General features: G+C 36.3%; 1 pseudogene; it reads right to left on the bottom strand.

The window, feature by feature from the left end:
- Window positions 1–2,618: 2,618 nt before the first annotated feature.
- Window positions 2,619–7,141, bottom strand: LOC131551504 (uncharacterized protein K02A2.6-like; annotated as a pseudogene).
- Between the last annotated feature and the right edge of the window lie 16,242 nt (window positions 7,142–23,383).

Genomic DNA, 23,383 nt, shown 5'->3' on the forward strand with positions numbered 1-23,383 from the left:
AAAAGACTGGAAAAGTAAATGTTACTAAAAAGGAAACAGCTGAAGGAACATTTTTGCAATTAATTTGAATTTTATTAACTGGCAACAGGTCAGTAACATGATTAGGAAGTATTTTAGAGGCAGAGGTTTAACTGTGTCAAATTGTGGAACGATTTCAGAAGAAATCATTGCATTTTGTTTTTATTCACTTTTTTTTTTTTTTGTACTGATGAACACTAATCACTGAAATGAATATACAGATAAATGATGATAAAATGGTGCTCTGTTCTGAAGATGTATGGAGATAGTTGGACACAGTAGCTGGTGATATTTTGATATTTAGCAACCTCACATGAATTATACATGGTTCTGGAACATTTTTCATGGAGAAAATGTGTGAAATCCATGTGATCACATGTGAACACTAGTGAACATGATGTGGACTAAAGGCATAAATGCCTTCATATATGTATAAGAAAAATATCTATATATGTTTTGAGGAAGTATCTGCATTTTTTAAGGTTTTATCCTCAATGTTTTCATGCTCTGTAGTTTCAGCTACAGTTTCCTTGAATGCAGCTGCCGCATTCTGTTTTCCATTCAGGAGCTTAAGCTAAAATGTTATTCTAACAATTATTTTTGTCTGTTAACGCTCTGCTTATAATGAGAACAGACTGTTTTGAGCAGAAAAGAGTCCAGGAGATTGTGACATCTTGTGTAAAGTACTTTATATGTTTGTTTTGCCCAGAGAAAAAGTCAAGTAAAATATTAAAAAGATGAAATGTTTTTTGAATCATCATGTTTTCAAAGCCAGTGGAAACTTACATTTCCATCTTTTTCTTAGAACATAGAACTTGTCACCCAAGAAGCTTTTTGACAAAAAATCCCTTTTTATCTCTCACACATATAAATACACACACACACACACACACACACACACACACACAGACAGCTTTTTCTAAGGTACTGTGTTATTACCATGTACCATGTAATTACTACGTTTATCCCTTTAAAATTGATCAAAATTTGAGAAATGTCGCAATAAGCCCCAAGAAGCCACGGTTTACTGTGAATTTATAACAGCTAAGGGGCGTTTTTAGGCACGCCACATCACGGGGCTTATTGCTTTTATAAAATGGTTATTCCATATATGTAGCAAGGTTTCACAAAATAAAACAAAGCAAGTAAAATGTAATGATATTAATAAAAACATTATTCTTCCGCCAAACAATATAGTTCCACAGAAACGGTTGTGGTTGCAACAAAGTGGCTGCCGAGCAACACACAGATGTAAAGTCAAGTCAAGTTGAGCTTTATTGTCATTCCGCTACATGCGGGGACATACAGTGGAACGGAATGTCGTGCCTCACAGGACCACGTGCTATATAAATACAGGCATACAGCAATGAAGTAAAACAATATAAACCTATACACAACTATCCAACTGAAAGATTTTGACTATAAATATACTATATATAAAAAATTGTTTTACCTATACATAAACTAAAAAATACAAACTATACGAGTGCATCAGATAAATACTGTACATGTGCGAAGAGAAACATTGTGAGTCAGCAGCTGGCTGGGGAACAGTGCAGGGTGATTTTATAGTGCATGAGCATGTAAACATACGTATGTTATGAGTCTTTTTGTGGGATTTGTATACACACAGCAGTGTGTGTGAAAAGTGACTAGAAAGAAAGGTGTTTGTTTATAGAGTAATTTACAACAGCTTCGAACGCGGCTCAACCAATCAGAATCAAGGACTGGAACTATCCATTTTATAATTATTCATTAATTAGCCTACAGCAAAACAGTGTAATGGAAGAAAGAATATATTTGGTATCAATATTCATGAAAAAATTACTGAATGTGTCATTATATGAAATTTAGAATTGTATTAACTCCAGTGAAGTCGTGACCACTTAAAAAAAAGACATGAAACTGACATCACATTTTTCTTCATTCCAGCAGATGTTTCCTCATAAGCGCGGGTCTGGGACACATTTAAAACCAATGAAACTTCCTGCTAAACCACATTCGGTACAAGAGCAGCTTAGAAGTCATTTATTCCTGTGATGCAAAGCTGAATTTTCAGCATCATTACTCCAGTCTTCAGTGTCACACGATCCTTCAGAAATCATTCTAATATGCTGATTTATTATCAACGTTGAAAACAGTGGTGGTGCTGAATATTTTTGTAGAAACTATGATACATTTATTTCCAGGATTTATTTGAAAAACAAATCTTTTGTAACATTATAGATGTTTTTTTATAGATGTTTTTTTTATAGATGATATTTTAATGTGTCCTTTTTGAATAAAAGTTTTAATTTCACCCTAAAATTAGCAGCTCTTTTGAATGGCTTAAAGACTCCAGTCAGATCTGACTGAATTATCTAATTTATAATAATAATAATGTGTGATGCTCTAATAATGCTCTCTGATTTCAGAAGGAGTCCTAACCTACATTCTGTTTTTTTTTTACTTGATCATCATGAGATTGTTTCTGATTTCACAACATCTGCTGGTGTTTTTATCAATCCTGTCACTCAGTAAGGCTTTGTTCCTGTTTGTTTTTCAGTGTTAATGTGTTTGTAAAAATACACACATTTCTGAATGGTGTCTTCTAAAATGAATCATCTCTCTTTCTCTTTAACAGCTGCTGCACAAACAACAACTGCACAAACAATAATAACAGCTGCAACAACACCTTCAACACCATCTAAAACAACAACATCTGCAACAACAACATCTACACTGACAACATCGGCACCAACAGCAACACCTACAACAACATCTGCAACAACACCACCTGTGACAGCAAAAACAACATCTGTGACAACATCTGCACTGACAACAACATTGGCACCGACAGCAACATCTGCACCAACATCTGCATCGACAACAACAACAACAACACTGGCAGGTAATTATGGACCTTTGAATTAGAATAAAATCTGAACAAACCTATGAAGATCTTCAGAGACATTTTTATGTATCATAGAAATGTTTTAGGGGACCTATTATGTAATTATATAGTGTAATTACAGCAGTTACATACAGATTTCTTTTAACTTTATTTTAAGGTGTTCATAATACAGAGTAATTACCTAATTAAGTACTTAGTAGTAGCCGTTGTACTTGCATGAGAGAAAATGTACTTACCATGTAACTAAGTTATGGAACAGCCTGTACTTACAGTTTGTAATTATGTAGATGTAATAAGCAGCTACTGTTACACATATGTAACAGACCGAGTCTGTTACACAGCTACTTATGTAACCAAAAGATTGTTACATATGTGTTGCAGACTTTATACAACGTAATTATTAATGTAAGTACACAGCCATAAGCTACTTAAAATAAAGTGTATCAAGATTGTACTTAAGTGTACTTCATGTGTATCTGTACACCTTATCCATCTGCACCTTAGTTTGATTTAACCCACCAGTGCACAGCTTAAATACATGTAATACCTTTCTAATTACATTAAAATGACAGAATATTACACAGGCATAAGCTACTTAAAATAAAGTGTATCAAGATTGTACTTAAGTGTACAAGTAGCTGTGTAACAGACTCGGCCTGTTACATATGTGTAACAGTAGCTGCCTATTACATCTACATAATTACAAACTGTAAGTACAGGCTGTTCCATAACTTAGTTACATGGTAAGTACATTTTGTTTCATGTAAGTACAACAGCTACTACTAAGTACTTAAGTAATTGCTCTGTATTATGACACCTTCAAATAAAGTGTTACCTTCTTTTAAATAGGAGTACAATGTAAAAACATGTCAGTACACAATATTGTATATGCATTACATTAAATGATTAATTTCAATTTAATTATATATTAGTTAAAAACACTTAATATAAAGTGAATTCTTTGTTTTTATTGAAATCATGTAAGATATATGAGCCGTGGATTATCCCATTTACCATGGTCAAGTTGCCAGCACTGACAAGTTGAAACTGTTACGTTTCCATCCAGAGTTGCAACTTATGAGCAAAATTGGAATATCGGATAAAACATTTGCGAATAAAGCATGGATTCCATTTTCTTTGTTCAGGAGAACATTGTTACTTCCTGGAAAACTGGCCCAAAATACAGTATAGTATAGTAATGCAGTCAAGGAAGCCGGTGTTGGTCTTTTTTCATATATCATAAAATACTTGCACCTCAGAGTGTGCAGACAAAACACAATAAATCCTGTCATGTTATGCCTGTTGTTTGGTAACATAATAGTGTGAAATTTATCAAATGTTCTGAGATGTAGCATACCCAACCATGTTGTTTTCCATCAAGATTTAAGTAACTACTTTTTTCCAAAAAAAAAAATGTTTAGGAATGTTCAGAATGTCTATCCAAACATATCTCTCGCTCTCTGCCATTTTCTGATCACATGATCTGTTGAGGCAACATCACATGACTTTTTTGCGCATCGAGGGATTTATTCAGTAAACTTATATCACATTACCCCCCTTTTAAAGTACATGTACCATTTAGAAAAAAAAAGTACATTCACTGCCCCTCTAAGGAAATCTGCACATGGCAACAGAACCTTACTGTCAGCTAACACAACAACAAAGAACAAAATAAACCTAGTATAATATAAAACCATAGTGGATTTATACTTAAGTTTTACTGCAAGATTGCAATTTTCAAGTATTATGGGCCATAGCGTTTTGGTGTTTTTTTAACTCTGGATGAGCGACGTGGACCCTGTGCCACCCATGTATCTCCTCTACAGTCCTCTTGAGACTGTTAAGAAAAAGATCCGCTGGAGCTTGGCCTTTGGTACAGTTTGGAATAGTGCGATACTGCATTAGGAAAAGAGAGATCTTATCCTCCAAGTCCAATGTCAAGTGTGCAAGTTTCTTTATTCCCCCTTTAAATGTCTGCACATACCTTTCTGCAAGGCCGTTGGTAGCAGGATGACCTGGGGCGCTTGTTGAATGAAGAATGCCATTTTGCCGCATGAAGTTTTTAAACTCCTCAGATGCTCCGGAAGTCCGTATGCTGCGAACAGCCTCTTCAGTCTTGCAATGGTAGAGGTATAAGGTTAGGCATTCTAAATACCTCCAACCACTTCGAATATGCATCCACAATTATAATAAATGTGTGTCCCAGGAAGGGACCAGCAAAGTCTATGTGCAGTCTTTTCCAGCTCTGAGGGGAATTCCCAAGGGTGTAAAGGAACCTGAAGTGGTGCTTTTTGTTCCATCTGGCATGATTAACAAGCTCTACTAACCTGCTCCAGCTCTGCATCCATTTTAGGCCACCACACATATTAGCGGGCAAGCACCTTCATCTTTACCATCCCTTGATGGCCGACATGCAATTCTTTCAGCACAATTTATCAAGAATTATCACCCTGGTGCCCCAAAGTACACATCCTCTCTCTGCAGACAATTCAAATCTACACAAGTGGTAGGCTTTCAGACTACTATTCCGCTATTAGTGCATGAATATGCTCTGAGAGGGCAGCCGTGCCCACATCAGTCGTTTCAGGCAAGGGAACACGTGAAAGGCCATCTGCGTTACTGTGTTTCTCTGAGGAACAGTACTCAATGTGGTAGTCATAAGCAGAAAGGATGATTATCCATCTTTGAATTCTGGCTGCTGCCATGGTGGGTAGACTTTTTTGCTCTCCAAACAAAGTCAACAAAGGTTTATGGTCAGTTACCATCTTGGATTTTCTTCACCACAGGTACTGGTGGAATTTTTTTACTCCAAAGATGAGCGCCAACCTCTCTTTTTCAATTTGCGAATTTTTTTTTTCAGCAAGTGCCAGAGTTCGTGAGGCGTAAGCAATGGGACCTTAACAAAACAGCTTCGATACAATATGCTGAAGAATCACAAGCTAAGGTGAGTTGGTAGACTTGGATTGTTGCGTACCAGAACCTTTTTGTTTGTCAGCAAGTCTTTACATTTTTCAAAGGCTCTCTGCTCTGACTACTTCCATTCCCATGGTATCCCTCAGCAGTCTGTAGAGGGGGCGGCCACGGTACTCTGGTTTGGCAAAAAGCGGCCATAGTAATTGACCAACCCCAAAAAAGCTCTTAGCTCCTTAACACAGGTGGGTGCTGGTGCATCCTTGACTGCAGCGACTTTGCTTGAAGATGGATGGAGGCCCTGGCTGTTTAGCACAAATCCCAGATACTCAATTTGTTTTTTTTCCAAATTCACATTTTGACCTTTTTACTCTCAAGCCATTCTCCTGCAGTCTTTGCAGCACTGCCTGCAGTCTCTGCAGATGCTCCTGTTCTGTTCTTCCAGTGACCAGAAGGTCATCCAGGTAAACAACAACATCCAGATCTCTCATGAGATTCTTCTCCATAATTCTTTGAAAAATGGAGGGTGTCGAACTGACACCGAAATAAAGTCTATTGTAGACAAATAATCCTCGGTGCGTGTTGATGGTTAGCAACACTTTGGACTCATCTTCGAGAAGGACCTGCTGATACGCGGAAGCCAGGTCAATCTTGGAAAACACGGTACCGCCACTCAGTGTAGCCATCAACTCCTCAATCCGTGGTAGTGGATACATCTCTGTAGTGGCTGCTTGATTCACAGTTAATTTATAGTCTCCACACAGTCTTATAGTTTTGACTTTTATTTACCACAGGCACAATGGGTACCGCCCATTCACTGCTTCACAGGTGTGATTATACCAGCCTTCTCCAACCGGTCCAATTCTGCATCAACTTGAGCTTTCATTGAAAAAGGCAGTGGACGAGATTTACAGAAACGTGGCGGAATTTCAGGATTAACCTGCATCCTTGCCTTAAGTCCACGGAGTGTGCCCAATTCCTCTTTGAACACCTCAGAGCAAAACTCCAGCACCTCTTCAATGGACTTAGCTTGATGCACTTGACTAACATGTTTGATTTTCTTCCAATTCAATGTAAGTTTTTGCAGCCAATTCCTGCCACACAGTGAAGGCCCCCTCCCCTTTTACTACAATTAAGGGTAGTGATTCACTTTGGCCATCATAGCTCACTTTTGCTTGAAACTGTCCCAACACAGGCATAATCTCCACTGTGTGTTTTCAGCTTGACTCTTGCGACCTCCAGTGGCTCTGTTGAGAACGCAGCTTGGAATTGTTTCTCAGACATGATGCTCACGGCCACGCCGGTATCAATTTCAATCATAATTTCCTTGCCATAATTAAAGGTCTCTGTGAATGACTTCTTGCTGTTGTCAAAAGATAAAGGATAAGTCTTTGTAAGACTTATCCTTTGGCTTTTCTGGTTGTACCAAGTTCCTCAGTAAACCGTAGGTAGCTGCTCCCATTACGCTCAAGAGCGTTGTGACCTGTCTCTCCTGGCTTATATCGTTCACCACAAAGAACTGCTCCAGTCGTTCAATGTAGGCCGACCAAGATTCTGTTTTTGCCTAAAATTCACCTATACTTCCAATGAGCGCCATAATCACTTTATTCAGGTTCTGTATATTTCCTACTTGCTGAAGGGCACAGGTAAATTTATTTGAAGATTTATGTGAAGATTGTATAAAAGTTTTGAAGTTCACTTAAATTAGAAGTTGCTATTTTTTAAAGTCTAATTAATGTTAAAATTGATAGCTCTCAATAATGTTGAATGGCTATAGTCAATAGTTAAATATTAGGGAAAAAATAACAATTTCCTAGAGACGTCAGTAGTATTGGTATCAGTGATATTCGCCTTCACATGCCATTAAACAAATATTAAAAATATACTGTCTATGTTGTTTCTACATTAATTTGAAGATTGAAAAATTATGAAAACAATTCAACAAAGGCATCAGTACACTATTAAAGAAATTTTATTAGTAAACATTTGAGTGATTCTGAAAATGTAAGGTTGGTGAGTAATGAAAAAAAAATTAGATTGAATCTAAACATTTATGTCAAATTTGGTTCAGAATCTTTTGGTATAGCGATCTGTCACTCCACCTTAAAGTCCACTTGAACCAGAAGTTGCTGCCGACTTTATTTCTGCATAGTAACGTATGTCCAACTGAAAAGGAATATAGAATTGACCTATCGGTAAGCCCCTCCCCTCGAACGCAGACTAGCCAATGGCAGTCGAGTATCAGTTGCATGGGGAGCGGAAGTCGGACATCTTTAGGTTTCAGCGCCATAGAGAAACATTGGAAGATCCGAAGCTCGCATCGGTTTTATGGGGTTTATGCTTCAAAAATGGATAAACAATGTGCCTGGGGTACTTGTAACACTGATTCAAGGTATCCTGAGAGGATGGGCAATATAATTTATTTTATTACATTTCCTGAATCCAAACAAGTCCCTAAGTATTTACCCCAATACAAATGAAGACAAAAACATTCATTTTCTGGTTGTCATACACTCATTAAGTTACAATTTTCATCTGCTCAAGCAGAACGTTAATGTTATCTTGTGCTTTAACAAGGTATCTCTGGCTAAAACTAGCTAACGTTAAAGTTAGTGAGTCCATGCTAACGTACAACCTAAATAGCGGACTGTTCTCGCGTCTTGTACAGTGTAGGTCAAAAACACATAAACGAAGATCTACATTTCAGTGCCTCTCCATATTAAACTGGTTAAATGTGCATTCATTTAATCATACCCTGCGATACATAAACAGTGTTGATCCTGCATGTTGTCATCCGCGATCGTGATGACCGACCGTAATATGAGACGACTTCCGCTTGCATTGTGATCTGTAAACCCTCGCTTCGAGTTACCCACCGTATCTATTTTTTAATATTTTATAAATCCCTCCATGGAATATTTAATTCCCATTTGGTGGCCTTCTGTGTCCAAAATAGTGCAAAAACATTGTGGGATAAGGTTTTCACACTGTAGCTGTCATTGTAAGACAGTGAGCAACTCCCTTTGTTTGTCCGAGGGACAGCAACAGTAACTAAGGGGGGCTGGGCTTACCGATAGGTCAATTGAGAGTGGGGTTTTATTTTAGCACTCCTCCTCTCCATCTCATACTTGCAGCAAACTAACGGTTGGAGGGGTGTGGTTATGGATATTGTGCCCAAGCCTTCAAACTGACGTCATCAGAGAAGGAATGCCATTCCAGAGTGGATGTTCAGCAAATGTTCAGATTTTTATTTAAATATTACCAAAACAAACAATTTATTCCAGTGGATTAACTTTCATTCAACCCTTTCCTGTTTTTCTGCAGACCAATGTCAACCGGGATGTTGTATTCTGTATAGAACATAACCAGTGTAACATTTCATCAAAACTGTAAGAAAATATATCCGGCACTGCTTAACTGGTCTCTCTCTCTAATGCTCAAATAACAATTACATAAAGAACATTGTCATAGGATTACAATACATCAAATGAATGCCATCAATATAAATTATATATATAACATAAGCACAAAATAATTTTACTGAGGGCGGGAGATAAAGAAAAAGACTGGCGTTATGATGGGATAAAAGCCAACAGAATCAAAATGATATTTAAGCCTTAACAATCTACTTTATAGAAAATAAACTGCAATTCTAATTGAAACCGATTTGCACATGCAGTTTCTTCATGTTTAAAACTGTAAAGCAACTGTCTTGATTTTGTTTTGGGGGTGTACTAGAACATGCTCTCATGCTTGGTGGTTCGAAAATCACATTATTTTTCACATAATTTACATTATTACAATACCTTTCTCCCCAGCCTGGCATAAACAGCTCGATTAGTTCCAGGTTTGATGAAGGCTCGCCTTCCGAAAAAAGAAATGTGTTGTGATTGGTTAGCTGTCCCAGTGCATTGTGATTGGCGAACAGCTTAGACGGTGTTTCAGTACTGCCCCGCCCCTTGCCAAAACAGCAAGTTCATCAATATTGCCATATCAATTCAGACCCCGAGAATATTGAACAAGAGGATCACGCAGAACCGTTGCATGCACGGATATTGCAAGACATAGCCTATTAAAGTGGTAAAGTTATTGTTGTTTTTTTTTTGGCTAAATCACGTTTTAGACGTCAACAACAGCTTAAAAATAACTGCATTTGCTATGTACAGATAAGTGCAACGTTTATTGTTCTTTAATTCTAACATTATAACACGAATTGCAGTGAAACTGTTATACAGTTCAATTTATTTATCCCATAGTCCCACAGTGTTACACTATTTGTGGCGGAATATATATGCAAATTAATTCTCTGCCAGCGGAGGTTCTGTTGGAGTTGTAGAGATCAGTTTTCCCGGTAATGCTGTACACAAAGCAGCTCTCCGCTCACAAATGCTGCTTTATCAGACATTACATGCAAGATGAAATAAAAATGACATCCAAATTTTCTGAAGACAGTCGGTTTCCTTCAGAAATACAGTGATGTAAAAACACCCTCACCGGGTTTCGATTTTGAAACGTGCAGTGCTCAACCAAGCCTTCTCTCCACCCCCAAACCATTCGAATTTCCGTAGGCGGGATTTATTTTAATGATATTCTAATGGGCCACTTTGTGATATCACAAATACAGGAAAACAACTTTGTAGTCCAAACGAGCCGTTCGTTGTAGTTCTTGAAATGGGATTTAAAAAAAAACAAAATATCTCCCTTTGGAGTGGACATGGATCAGATGATATTCAAGGCATTAGTCCAACAAACACATTTACGTTGTGGCAACGTCGCTGCCACGTTCCATTTTTACTGTGGCAACATTGCTGTCTACGTGCTCGCGACATTGTAGCAACGTTGAATTGTAAGACTCGAAAGGGCTGTAGCAACGTTGTTGCGCGACATTCAGCAACTGCAAGACGACGTTCCGACCACATTTATTTTTATGCCAGATTATAAATATTATATTACCTTTTCTGCGTCTTATTTTTTTATGTATTTATTTTTTTGTGGTCAATCTCTTAATAATCATACACAAGATGAATATGTAACACTTTTTTAAATACTGTTAATCATTAATTGTTATTTTTAATGTAAAACCAGCTATAAAACTCTAAAGAGGAAAAATGCCATACAAATTCATATAATCCAACTTTATTACAACATTGCATACATATAATTACACTACCAAAACATACATTTGAAAAAAAAGAAAACCAGTTAATATAGAGTATATTAATTATATTAAGCTCAAATATAATAGACTACAAATAAAAAAAGCATAAAAAGAGCATTTGAGAACATTTGTTGAACAAAAGAAAAGCAGCTGAAACAGTCATCAGGTCACCGGCTGATGAGGCCGACTCGGGACTGGAGAACACGGCGGACAGGGGAGCGCAGACGAGAAGGTTGGTAGACAGTCCAATAAAGATAAACAAATCCAGTGAAAGGGCAAGCGCAGAAACCAGTCGCCAGGCACAAGTCAAAACCATGCAGACAGTCCGGGGACAGAGAATGATGGGTGGCAGGCACAGGTAAAACTGGGCAGAGAACAAGACGGAGCAAAATCAAATAGTAAGCCTCCAATGTAGGAGGACACAAATAGGATCTTGATACGACAGGACAGGCCACATGTCTAGCATAAGCAGACAGAAGAAAATTATTTAAAACGAAAATAGTACAAACGAAACAGAGCACACTATAGCAGAGAAATGGATAAAACTTTACAATATGGTGACACTATTAATTCATGCTTAACTAATGCACAGATAGTCATGAGTTAATGTATAACTCATGAAGAACAACCATTTATTAATAATTACTGCATCAGCAACAAATGAACATTCTATATGATTCATAGATTAAGTAATCAATAAATTGTTATTATCCAGTTGTCTGCTTTAATTAATCATTAGCTAATGATTTGCATGGGTATCATTATGTTGTGACTTTACTTGTTGAGGCAAATCACTAACTAACTAATTCAAAATCTATAACCACAATGACATATTACTTAACAATTAGTTAATAGTTCTATTGCCTCAAGTAAAGTCATAATGGTAACACTTTATTTTAGGGTCTCTCAACTAGTTGCTTATAAGCATGCATATTACTACGATATAAGCCATTTATTAGTAGTAATTATTAATGCCTTATTCTACATGGCCTTATTCTACATCCCTAATCCTACCCAATACCTAAACTTAACAACTACCTTACTTGCTATTAATAGGCAGCCAATTAGGAATTTATTGAGGGAAAAGTCGTAGTTAATAGTGAATGTGTTCCCTATTCTAAAGTGTTACTGAGATGACATAATGATACTCATGCAAATTATTAGCTAATGATTAATTGAAGCAGACAACTGGAAGTTGAAAGGCATGGCTTCGACCCAATGTGGTAATTAACATATGAATTTACACTGTTAGTTAATATAATATGTCATTAGGGAATTAATACTTTATGACACATTTAACTAATAACAATTTATTGATTACTTAATCTATGAATCATATAGAATGTTCATTTGTTGCTGATGCAGTAATCATTGGTTTAGTTCATCATGAGTTATACTTTAACTCATGATTATCTGTGCTTTAGTTAAGCAGTATTTAATGCATATTTGTGCACCCATATTGTAAAGTGTTACCGAGAAATGAAAGGAAACAAGAAACATATCCGCAATCAGAGCGCAGCCAATAGAAAAAGTTAGAAAAGAGAGACAAAGATCAAACCTGACTCCTGAAAGAAACATCACATTAGCGTGGTCTTTTCAGTCTTAAAAAAAAAGTACTAACATGATAGTACAGATATGAAAGAAAAGATAGTGAGAAAAGTGTAGGGTGACATAAGCCAGGTTTGAGCTCCAGTCATACGTGCAGAAATGCTGCTTTATCAGACATTACATGCAAGATGAAATAAAATGACATCCAAATTTTCTGAAGACAGTCGGTTTCCTTCAGAAATACAGTGATGTAAAACACCCTCACCGGTTTCGATTTTGAAACGTGCAGTGCTCAACCAAGCCTTCTCTCCACCCCCAAACCATTCGAATTTCCGTAGGCGGATTTATTTTAATGATATTCTAATGGGCCACTTTGTGATATCACAAATACAGGAAAACAACTTTGTAGTCCAAACGAGCCGTTCGTTGTAGTTCTTGAAATGGGATTTAAAAAAAAACAAAATATCTCCCTTTGGAGTGGACATGGATCAGATGATATTCAAGGCATTAGTCCAACAAACACATTTACGTTGTGGCAACGTCGCTGCCACGTTCCATTTTTACTGTGGCAACATTGCTGTCTACGTGCTCGCGACATTGTAGCAACGTTGAATTGTAAGACTCGAAAGGGCTGTAGCAACGTTGTTGCGCGACATTCAGCAACTGCAAGACGACGTTCCGACCACATTTATTTTTATGCCAGATTATAAATATTATATTACCTTTTCTGCGTCTTATTTTTTTATGTATTTATTTTTTTGTGGTCAATCTCTTAATAATCATACACAAGATGAATATGTAACACTTTTTAAATACTGTTAATCATTAATTGTTATTTTTAATGTAAAACCAGCTATGAAACTTTAAAGAGGAAAAATGCCATACAAATTCATATAATCCAACTTTATTAAAAACATTGCATACATATAATTACACTACCAAAACATACATTTGAAAAAAAAAACCAGTTAATATAGAGTATATTAATTATATTAAGCTCAAATATAACAGACTACAAATAAAAAAAAGAGCATTTGAGAACATTTGTTGAACAAAAGAAAAGCAGCTGAAACAGTCATCAGGTCACCAGCTGATGAGGCCGACTCGGGACTGGAGAACACGGCGGACAGGGGAGCGCAGACGAGAAGGTTGGTAGACAGTCCAATAAAGATAAACAAATCCAGTGAAAGGGCAAGCGCAGAAACCAGTCGCCAGGCACAAGTCAAAACCATGCAGACAGTCCGGGGACAGAGAATGATGGGTGGCAGGCACAGGTAAAACTGGGCAGAGAACAAGACGGAGCAAAATCAAATAGTAAGCCTCTAATGTAGGAGGACACAAATAGGATCTTGATACAACAGGACAGGCCACATGTCTAGCATAAGCAGACAGAAGAAAATTATTTAAAACGAAAATAGTACAAACGAAACAGAGCACATAGCAGAGATATGGATAAAACTTTACAATATGGTGACACTATTAATTCATGCTTAACCAATGCACAGATAGTCATGAGTTAATGTATAACTCATGAAGAACAACCATTTATTAATAATTACTGCATCAGCAACAAATGAACATTCTATATGATTCATAGATTAAGTAATCAATAAATTGTTATTATCCAGTTGTCTGCTTTAATTAATCATTAGCTAATGATTTGCATGGGTATCATTATGTTGTGACTTTACTTGTTGAGGCACATGACTAATTCAAAATCTATAACCACAATGACATATTACTTAACAATCAGTAAATAGTTCTATTGCTTCAAGTAAAGTCATAATGGTAACACTTTATTTTAGGGTCTCTCAACTAGTTGCTTATAAGCATGCATATTACTACAATATAAGCCATTTATTAGTAGTAATTATTAATGCCTCATTCTACATGACCTTATTCTACATCCCTAATCCTACCCAATACCTAAACTTAACAACTACCTTACTTACTATTAATAGGCAGCCAATTAGGAATTTATTGAGGAAAAGTCGTAGTTAATAGTGAATGTGTTCCTATTCTAAAGTGTTACCGACATGACATAATGACACTCATGCAAATTATTAGCTAATGATTAATTGAAGCAGACAACTGGAAGTTGAAAGGCATGGCTTCGACCCAATGTGGTAATTAACATATGAATTTACACTGTTAGTTAATATAATATGTCATTAGGGAATTAATACTTTATGACACATTTAACTAATAACAATTTATTGATTACTTAATCTATGAATCATATAGAATGTTCATTTGTTGCTGATGCAGTAATCATTGGTTTAGTTCATCATGAGTTATACTTTAACTCATGATTATCTGTGCATTAGTTAAGCAGTATTTAATGCATATTTGTGCACCCATATTGTAAAGTGTTACCGAGAAATGAAAGGAAACAAGAAACATATCCGCAATCAGAGCGCAGCCAATAGAAAAAGTTAGAAAAGAGAGACAAAGATCAAACCTGACTCCTGAAAGAAACATCACATTAGCGTGGTCTTTTCAGTCTTAAAAAAAAAGTACTAACATGATAGTACAGATATGAAAGAAAAAGATAGTGAGAAAAGTGTAGGGTGACATAAGCCAGGTTTGAGCTCCAGTCATACGTGCAGAAATGCTAGGCTACTTTACCCATAAGGCTGAGTCTCTGAATACTTCCTTAAAATTATGAGAAGAGGTCCAATGAGCCATCTTGTAAATGTGGAGTAACTGATCGCTGTAAAATTAAATGTCAGACTTAGTGTCATGTCAATATCATCTGTACAGAACATTAAAGCAATATTAAAAATCTCACACTCGGTTTTTAGTTTGGATTCATTTAGTGTATATTAAAAACATTGATTTGCACTTAACTGTAGCCTTGAGACTTTGAGGGAAGAAAAAAAAAAGTACTTAATCAGGGCTGGACAGTAATAATAAAATACCCGTCTTGGAGCGTATCCTCGAAAAGGATATATGTCATAATTGAAAGTAAAAAGTTGAAATATTGTATATGTAACAATATATTGGATGCATGCACATCTAAAGTGACCTCACTGCTGTCAGGTAGAAAAAAACAAACAAAAAACACTCATTGCTCTTGACTGATTAACTTTTGAAGCTGTAATGATTCATCTATATTTAATTTAAACAGTGAAGAATATGCAATGTTATTACATTTGATTATTCAATTTCTGTACCTGATCACCTACAAACCTAAAGCAGTGTTTAATAAGTATCTTTGTTCTATTTATTTATTGTGCTATTGTTTGTAATTTGTTCATTTGTTTCACTTATATTTACCTTATATTTAACTAGTATCTTAATTTTTGCCATAAGTTTATTTATGAGAATACAAGATAACAAGGATACAAAACAACAATAAAAACAGCCATTTTATTTTTGTGGCAGGGCCAGTGAAAATGTTGTCTGGGCAAGAAAAAAGTATAACACATTATATATACATATTGTCAGTAATATAATTCATTGTAAAAATACTCACATTAGCCTTTCTCCTAACCAGACCTGGTGCGTGTTTAAGGGTCTCTGCAATCTGGCTTTCAGCATCCATGCTAGTAGACCCAGGTTGTGATTTCATTATTGCCCCTAAATGGTTTAAGTAAAGTTTTTAGAGATGAACAAGTATACTTTACATTTGAACAAACAGGTATTCATCCCATTTATATTGCCAATCATGTAGAATTATGTCACTATAATGCAATGCCTCTTGATATTAAATGTATGATAATTGAAAATGCAATAGAACGTATACAATAAACATATGCAGACACTGTTGATTTTTTTATACTTATTAGAACTCGATAAACAGAGAGTTCTTCAAGTCTCCTCTTCCCCTTAATATAAATGGAATTGTCAGATCCTATGCATACACACAGAATAGTTCAGCTGCAACTAAGAATGTGAAATTCTTAACTGTTTTTTTTGGAGCTCTTCGTCCACCCTCAGCTTATCCTCAAAGGAGAGCAAGTCAGGTAACTGACCAATAGATGGGATCGGGTTCTCTGGCCCTGTGTCTTCCTCTCTTGTCTGCAGTAGCCGCCGAAGCAAGAGAGAATGCTCTTCCTGTTTTGCAATTACTTTATCCAGTTTCATGAGGACATTTAATTGAAAATCTGTAATATAATATCAGTTTGTAAGAACTTCTGTTGGTTTGATATTTTATATATAAAAACCTTTTATACATAAAGGTTTATATGAAATATAAAACCTCTTAGAAATATTATGGAGTTATTAATATTACTTACTGTTATTTGATGTACAATTTTGCCCATTTGAATTGAAGTCATCTGAAAACCAAGTAAACCAAGTAAAAAGATAAATCAAACACATACAGTACGCATACAAAGAATATTAGCTTTAAAGGCTACTCCACTCAAAAATGAGAATCTGTGGTTTGTTCATTATCTTTGTCTTTTATTTAATTTACAAAAGTACAAAGAAAATACTTACAATGCTTTCACTGACCAATTTAAATGCATTTTGTAAAAACAAAGACATTTTAATTTTGATGACTGCAATACACTTCAAAAAAAGTTGAGACAGAGGCAAAATAAACATGACAGAATATAGAATATCCTAATGAAACTGTTTTGAAACAGTTCACAGGCAGGTCATTTAGTAATAGGTGAGGGTATCATGTTTGGGTATAAAAGAAGCATCTTAGTCTTTGCAAGCAAAGCTGGATCATGGCTTATCACAAATGTAAAAATTTGTTTACATTTACAAAATACAATTAATTTGGTAAGTAAATTCATTGTAAATCTTTTCATTGTACCTTTATAAGGAATTCTACGGCAAGACCTTTTAACTAAACAAAATAGATTTTAATTTTCACAGATTTTAAAAAACGTCCCCATTTCAGATTGGATTTGTACATCTGGGATGTCGTGAGATTGAGTAAATAAAAGGAAAAATTTTAATTTTTGGATGGAGTACCCGATTTAACATTACTTACAATTTTGTCTTTGAGTATCTGTCCAGCTTCCATTGCCACTGGCTGTCCAGCCTGATTCTAGGCAAAAAAATGTAAAATTTGTATGTAAAACTTCACAATAGCACTTCATAAATTTTGAGGTTTACATAATAGACTTAAAGCCACTAGTGCCCTATCATGATCAAATTTTGCATCAAAGATAAGTAACATACTATGTTGGTGTTGATCCACATTTGAATTATGTTCATAACTCCATTCTTGCATTCTTGGTGCTACAAAAGATACATTATTGTGATTCTCTCATATAAACAATATTTAAATACATCTCTTTTAAGTTCGATAAGACAAATGCTGCTTTCACACATTAAACACGGTAACTGCTGTAAAACCAGTGGCGATCCTAGACTTCTGGGGGCCCTACGCAAAACCGTGTTGGGGATGGGGGGGGTGAATTATGAATGAATGAAACACCTTTGTCTGTGTTCACTCCGTCTTGAATCACGCTCATGGAAATCACTTGAGATACAGTGTCTCTTCCGTTTTTATTAGTCTCGAGCAAGAGACTGTAGGCTATGACATTCACGTTACACGATTTGAAAAATTGACTTAAAAAAAATGAACATTCATGTTTTCATAATCGCTGGCCAAATTCAAAAATTAAACTAAAATTAAATCAACTTTGAAAGCAAGGGGGCCCTACGCAGCTTGCGTACTTTGCGTATAGGGAGGATTGGCTCTGTGTAAAACTACAGATGTCTAAAAATACAGTTGCTCTGTAGCCCCCTGGCATGTTTGGATCATTGAGATAATAATAAATTACAGGGCTGCAATCATTTTTGGTATATGGTGTATTGTGTAAAACTGCTTATCTTCATTATTATTTATACTTACCACAAAATCCAGCTCTTGGCAAGCTGTCAAGACCCCCACATGTCTGTGATGGCTCAGGTGCTAAAAAAAAGAAAAGAAAAAGATTTATATCATAATAATAATACCGTTGTTATAAACAAATGACAACAATATTAATTGTTTACTGTAAAAAAATGTATATTGGTGTGGCCCATTGGTTTACAAATTAAAAAATAAAATTTTCTTGTACTTTCGGATGAGTTCCTTCTTGGTTCCATTGTTCTCGGTGGAGAGGGAAGGGTTGGTATTTTTGCTGGTGGCCTGGTGTTGATATTACCTAAAACAATTTTATTAAATTTAAGTTATCATTTAATTACTTTATAAACCAAACAAGATGTGTGAATTCATATACATACTGTCTTCAATATCTGTGATATCACTATCTAAAAGGCGTAAAGGTGGTCTCTTCAGCCTGGTTAGCCTTTTCTCAGTGATGGAGGAGTCTGAGAGTTCAGGACACGAGGTGATTTGAGCTTTTCTCATGAGCTTATGGGCTGTCATGTAGTCAACTAAAGAAAAAAGTATTTTTTTGAGTTGGCATGAAAGGTACAACAATGTATCAAAGTATCCACCTTATTTTACCCGTAAGAGCTGTCGTGGCCATTTGTAAATTTGTAAACAGTACAGCCTGAAAAATAAGCAAATATATGTGACCCTTGTAGCAATAGCCAAAAATACATTGTATGGGTCAAAATTATTGATCTTTCTTTTATGCCAAAAATCATTAGGCCATTAAGTAAAGATCAAGTTCCATGAAGATATTTTGTATATTTCCTACTGTAAATATATCAAAACTTAATTTTTGATTAGTAATATGCATTGCTAAGAACTTCATTTGGACAACTTTAAAGGCGATTTTCTCAATATTTCAATTTTTTTGCACCCTCAGATTCCAGATTTCAAATACCGGTAATTGTATCTCAGCCAAATTTTGTCCGATCCTAACAAACCATACATCAATGGAAAGATTATTTATTCAGCTTTCAGGTGATGTATAAATCTCAATTTTGAAAAATTGACCCTTATGACTGGTTTTGTGGTCCAGGGTCATATATAAGCAACTATAAAAAAAACTATAAAAACAAACAAACAAAGAAACAAATTTAAATCCATTATCTCAAAAGACAAAATCTGGGTAATATTTGACGTACCTGAGGATTTAAAAAAACTGTGGACTTGTAGTCTGTTCCACTTTATTTTATCAGGCAATAGATGTCCTGAGGAAGAAATTGTATAAATATACATTTAAAAAAAAAAAAAAAAATTGAGGATTAGATTTTTCAACACAAAATGTTTAAAAATGTATCTCTTTTATCTACATATTTTGTTTTGGTGTGCAAAATAGGAAGGGTCAGATTATATTGTATTTGCATACATTCATTTTGACATTAATTTGGCAATACATTTTTTAAAAACAATTAGTAAAAACTCCAAACTGATCACCTTTGCAACTGTCACAGATCAGTCAGGCCCTTCATTCCACCAATCACAGCGTTCCACCTCACCAGAGTTCTAACCACGCACACCTGCACCTAATCACAGCTTCATCAACACTCACTACAAAAGATCCTCACCAAACACACCACACTGTCCGATCTCGTTTGAACAACGTGGACTCTTATCATCGCTGAAACCAACAACTATATCCTTCCAAGCTAAAAATACTTATCTTGTGTGCGTTACCTCCTGTGTTCTTCCTCCTTGTGTCATCCTCTCCTCCTAGAGCTCCGACCATCAGAGTGTGTGTGTGTTATCCCGGATCCCCTCGTCTGCCAGAAACGCTGTGGGAAAGAACGCTGTCATCATTCCTCACCACTCCACGTATTACAAACCTCAAGACTAATCTACTCACCTCACCATTCAACGAAACTCACCAGTGTGCCTCACCTGTTAATTAAACCACTTCTATTTCACCTTTTACCTCCGTGTCTGAGTCTATTGCATAACAGCAACACCGCTGGTCATATTTCTTTACACATAATCATTGTTTGAAAGCACAAGATGACTGTAATATCAAATGAGATCATTTGGCTACCAAAACACAACAGTATTATTTCCTTTTAATTTAGTACTTTTAACAATCAGTTAATTTAATTAGCAGACGATGCAAGATACATGTTTTGAATCACTCTTGTTACTGAAATAAAGATGTTACAGTAATTCAGGCTACAGTTGCCATGTTACAAAATATTTTACATAACTTGCATAATCAACATAAAATCCATGATTTTTGTAATGATCTAGTGACTAAGTTAGGTAATATAAGTGCATTTTCTAATGTGGCAACTGTATTACTGAAACTATTTAAAACCGTAAACCAGTGAGATTTATGTAGCAAATATGCATACGTCTAGGTCTATACGTCTTACCTGGTCTAATTTTTCTTTCCATGCATCAGGAATTACAGCTACACTGTGATCTGAGGTGAATTCCACAACTGAAAACATTCTGTAAGACAAGGTATATGACTAGAGTTTTTTATATAAATGTTACTTACACATGATATGTGTTTTAAAAAGATAATTTGTTGATTTCTACTTGTCGTGATTGTGAAGAATAGTCAAATAGACTACTCTTTGCCTCTGATCAATCTTGATTGCTCTTTTACACTGACTGACTTTTTCTTTTGGGATCATTTGTAGAACATTGTTCTTTCGGCACACGTATGCTCCAATTATTGATGATTCACAGGGCTCCATAAAGAGTGGAGATGGTTGCAGAAAAACTCGACATAGGTAATCATTCTCTGTTTTATCGATGACCTCGCAACATTTGCCATCTTCCAGAATAATGCAATTGTCTGGCTGTTTTGAAGAAATGGCATTGCCTCTTTGAATACTTTGTAAGATTGTGCCATCTTGGTTTTCTCTGATCCTTTTCACAATCTGCACAAGAGGGCTCTTTCCTGAGCGCACCATTCTCTTCAACTTCTGCATGTAATTCTCAAATGGAAAGGCACTGCATTCATCCAGACAGCCACAACTCTTGGCATCAGATGCAAGATGAAGCATTGAATGTACATTGTACACCAAGAATGATGGTCCATACAGCTCCCTGCCCTTAGCTACAAAATACTGTAGCAACTTGTGTGCATATGACACATGTTGACTGACCAAGGAGGGGCACAGTAAGATGCTTATTGCAACACTGAAAGTTAGGAAGTGCTCATAAAGGTCTTGTCGCAGAATTCCTGATAAAACCAGCTTTCCAGTATAAACCAGGAATTGCCTTCCACCTTTCCAGGTGTCTCAGACTTCTTGGTTTTCTAGCAAAACAAGGAGGAATGCATTGCTGAAGATCAATAAGCCTTGCACTCACCACATCTACTTGACCAATGGAGATCATGGTTTGTCTACTACGTCCCTTTTCTCCTCTTGTCCAAATTGTCAACAATTTCTTCATAACACCAAGACATGCCTGGTGCATGTAATCAATGGGAATCTGGCCAGTCATATCAATTGGTAACTCTGTCAAAGGTGTTCTTCCTTTATGGTGTTCTAGTTGGGTTTGAGCTCTAAATGAATGATCTGTTCTTACTTCAAACCCATCAACTTCTTGATAAGTCATTCTTCCTTGCCAGAATCCTTTTTGTTCGCATCTGTCACAACCATAATATGCAGAAAATGACTTGGTGTTTTTCACCATTGCTTTGGCTGGTGCATCACATACGATACACCTTAGCTTGACTTCAATGATCCTTCCATCAAATGTAAGACCACTTTCTAGTAATTGTTTTATTTCTGTAACAGCATCCTCAAGAAATGTAAGATCTAATGGTCTTTGAGATCCCAGTGTCAGTGTTACAGGAAATACAATCACTGGTTCAAGATGAATGGAACACAACACAGGCCACATTGACAGTGATGAACTTTTGAAGAGTGGAAGTCCATCAACATTTAAAGAAATCTCCAGAGAATGTATTCTTGAAGTCACCTCACAAGGATATCTTTTCAACACTTTCTCAATTTCTTCAGAAAATGAGAGATGAATATACTGCATTCCAGATTTATTCTGAATATCAAATGCTCGCATAGTCTTCAAAAGTGTGCGTGCTGTAGCAGGCAATGTGTCATGTCCTTGTGAACGCAGGACTTTTAAGAGGTCATCTAAAGCACATTGTCGGATTTGGTGTTTGTTGGCCCAAACAATGAGGTCTTCTCTCAAAGAATTTGTTTCACGATCCTCCTCAGAGAGTGACTGTCACGAATCTGGTCTGCACTTCCGTTCATTCACCACCAGAGGTCACTCGCTCACCACATGGACTTTCACACCACACATCACAATGAACTCCATTTCCCATCATTCATTGCACTGATTGCACATACAGCTGTAGGCACTGATCACACAGCATCACTAATCACACACACTATTTAAACCCTGGACTTTGTTTCCCTCCTGGCCGAGTACTGTATGCGTTTACCGCTCCCCTAGCCGTAGCAACTCTACAGAGCCCATGTTAGTTATCCTAGTCTTGCCTGGATTAACCCTTTCCGTGCCATTCCGTGTTTCTTTTCCGCTCCAGTATTGTCCTGCGTTTTTCACTCCCCTAATGTCAGCTGCTTTACAGAACGTTTGTTATTTTCTAGTCTGTGTTTCCCTGTATTTACCCTGACTCACTGTTCGGACTCTGTTTATTCCCTTGCCTGGATTATAGCCTGTGTTCCCTGGATTATCTCTCTGCCTTGCCCCTTGGATACTGTTCGCCTATCGTCGACCTTCGCTTGCTCTAGGATTACTCTTTGTCTTGTCCCTGCCATACCTGTTTGCCATTGCTCGACCCTGCCTGTATTTATGACCGTGCCTGTAAATAAAAGCTTTCACTTGGATCTGCACATCTCGCGTCTCGTCAGCCCCGTTACAGAGACAAATATGTGTCACAATCTGAAGAGAACTCAGAGCTTTCATTTGTGCTGAATGTTTCCTCTTGGTTTAAGGATATATTTCCACTCTCTCTTAAAGAACAAGCTGTGCTACACTCTGAAATTGATCTTGCAGAGGATGAACAATGTTGTAAGGG

This window comes from Onychostoma macrolepis, chromosome 12 (assembly GCF_012432095.1).
Source record: "Onychostoma macrolepis isolate SWU-2019 chromosome 12, ASM1243209v1, whole genome shotgun sequence".
Taxonomy (NCBI): domain Eukaryota; kingdom Metazoa; phylum Chordata; class Actinopteri; order Cypriniformes; family Cyprinidae; genus Onychostoma; species Onychostoma macrolepis.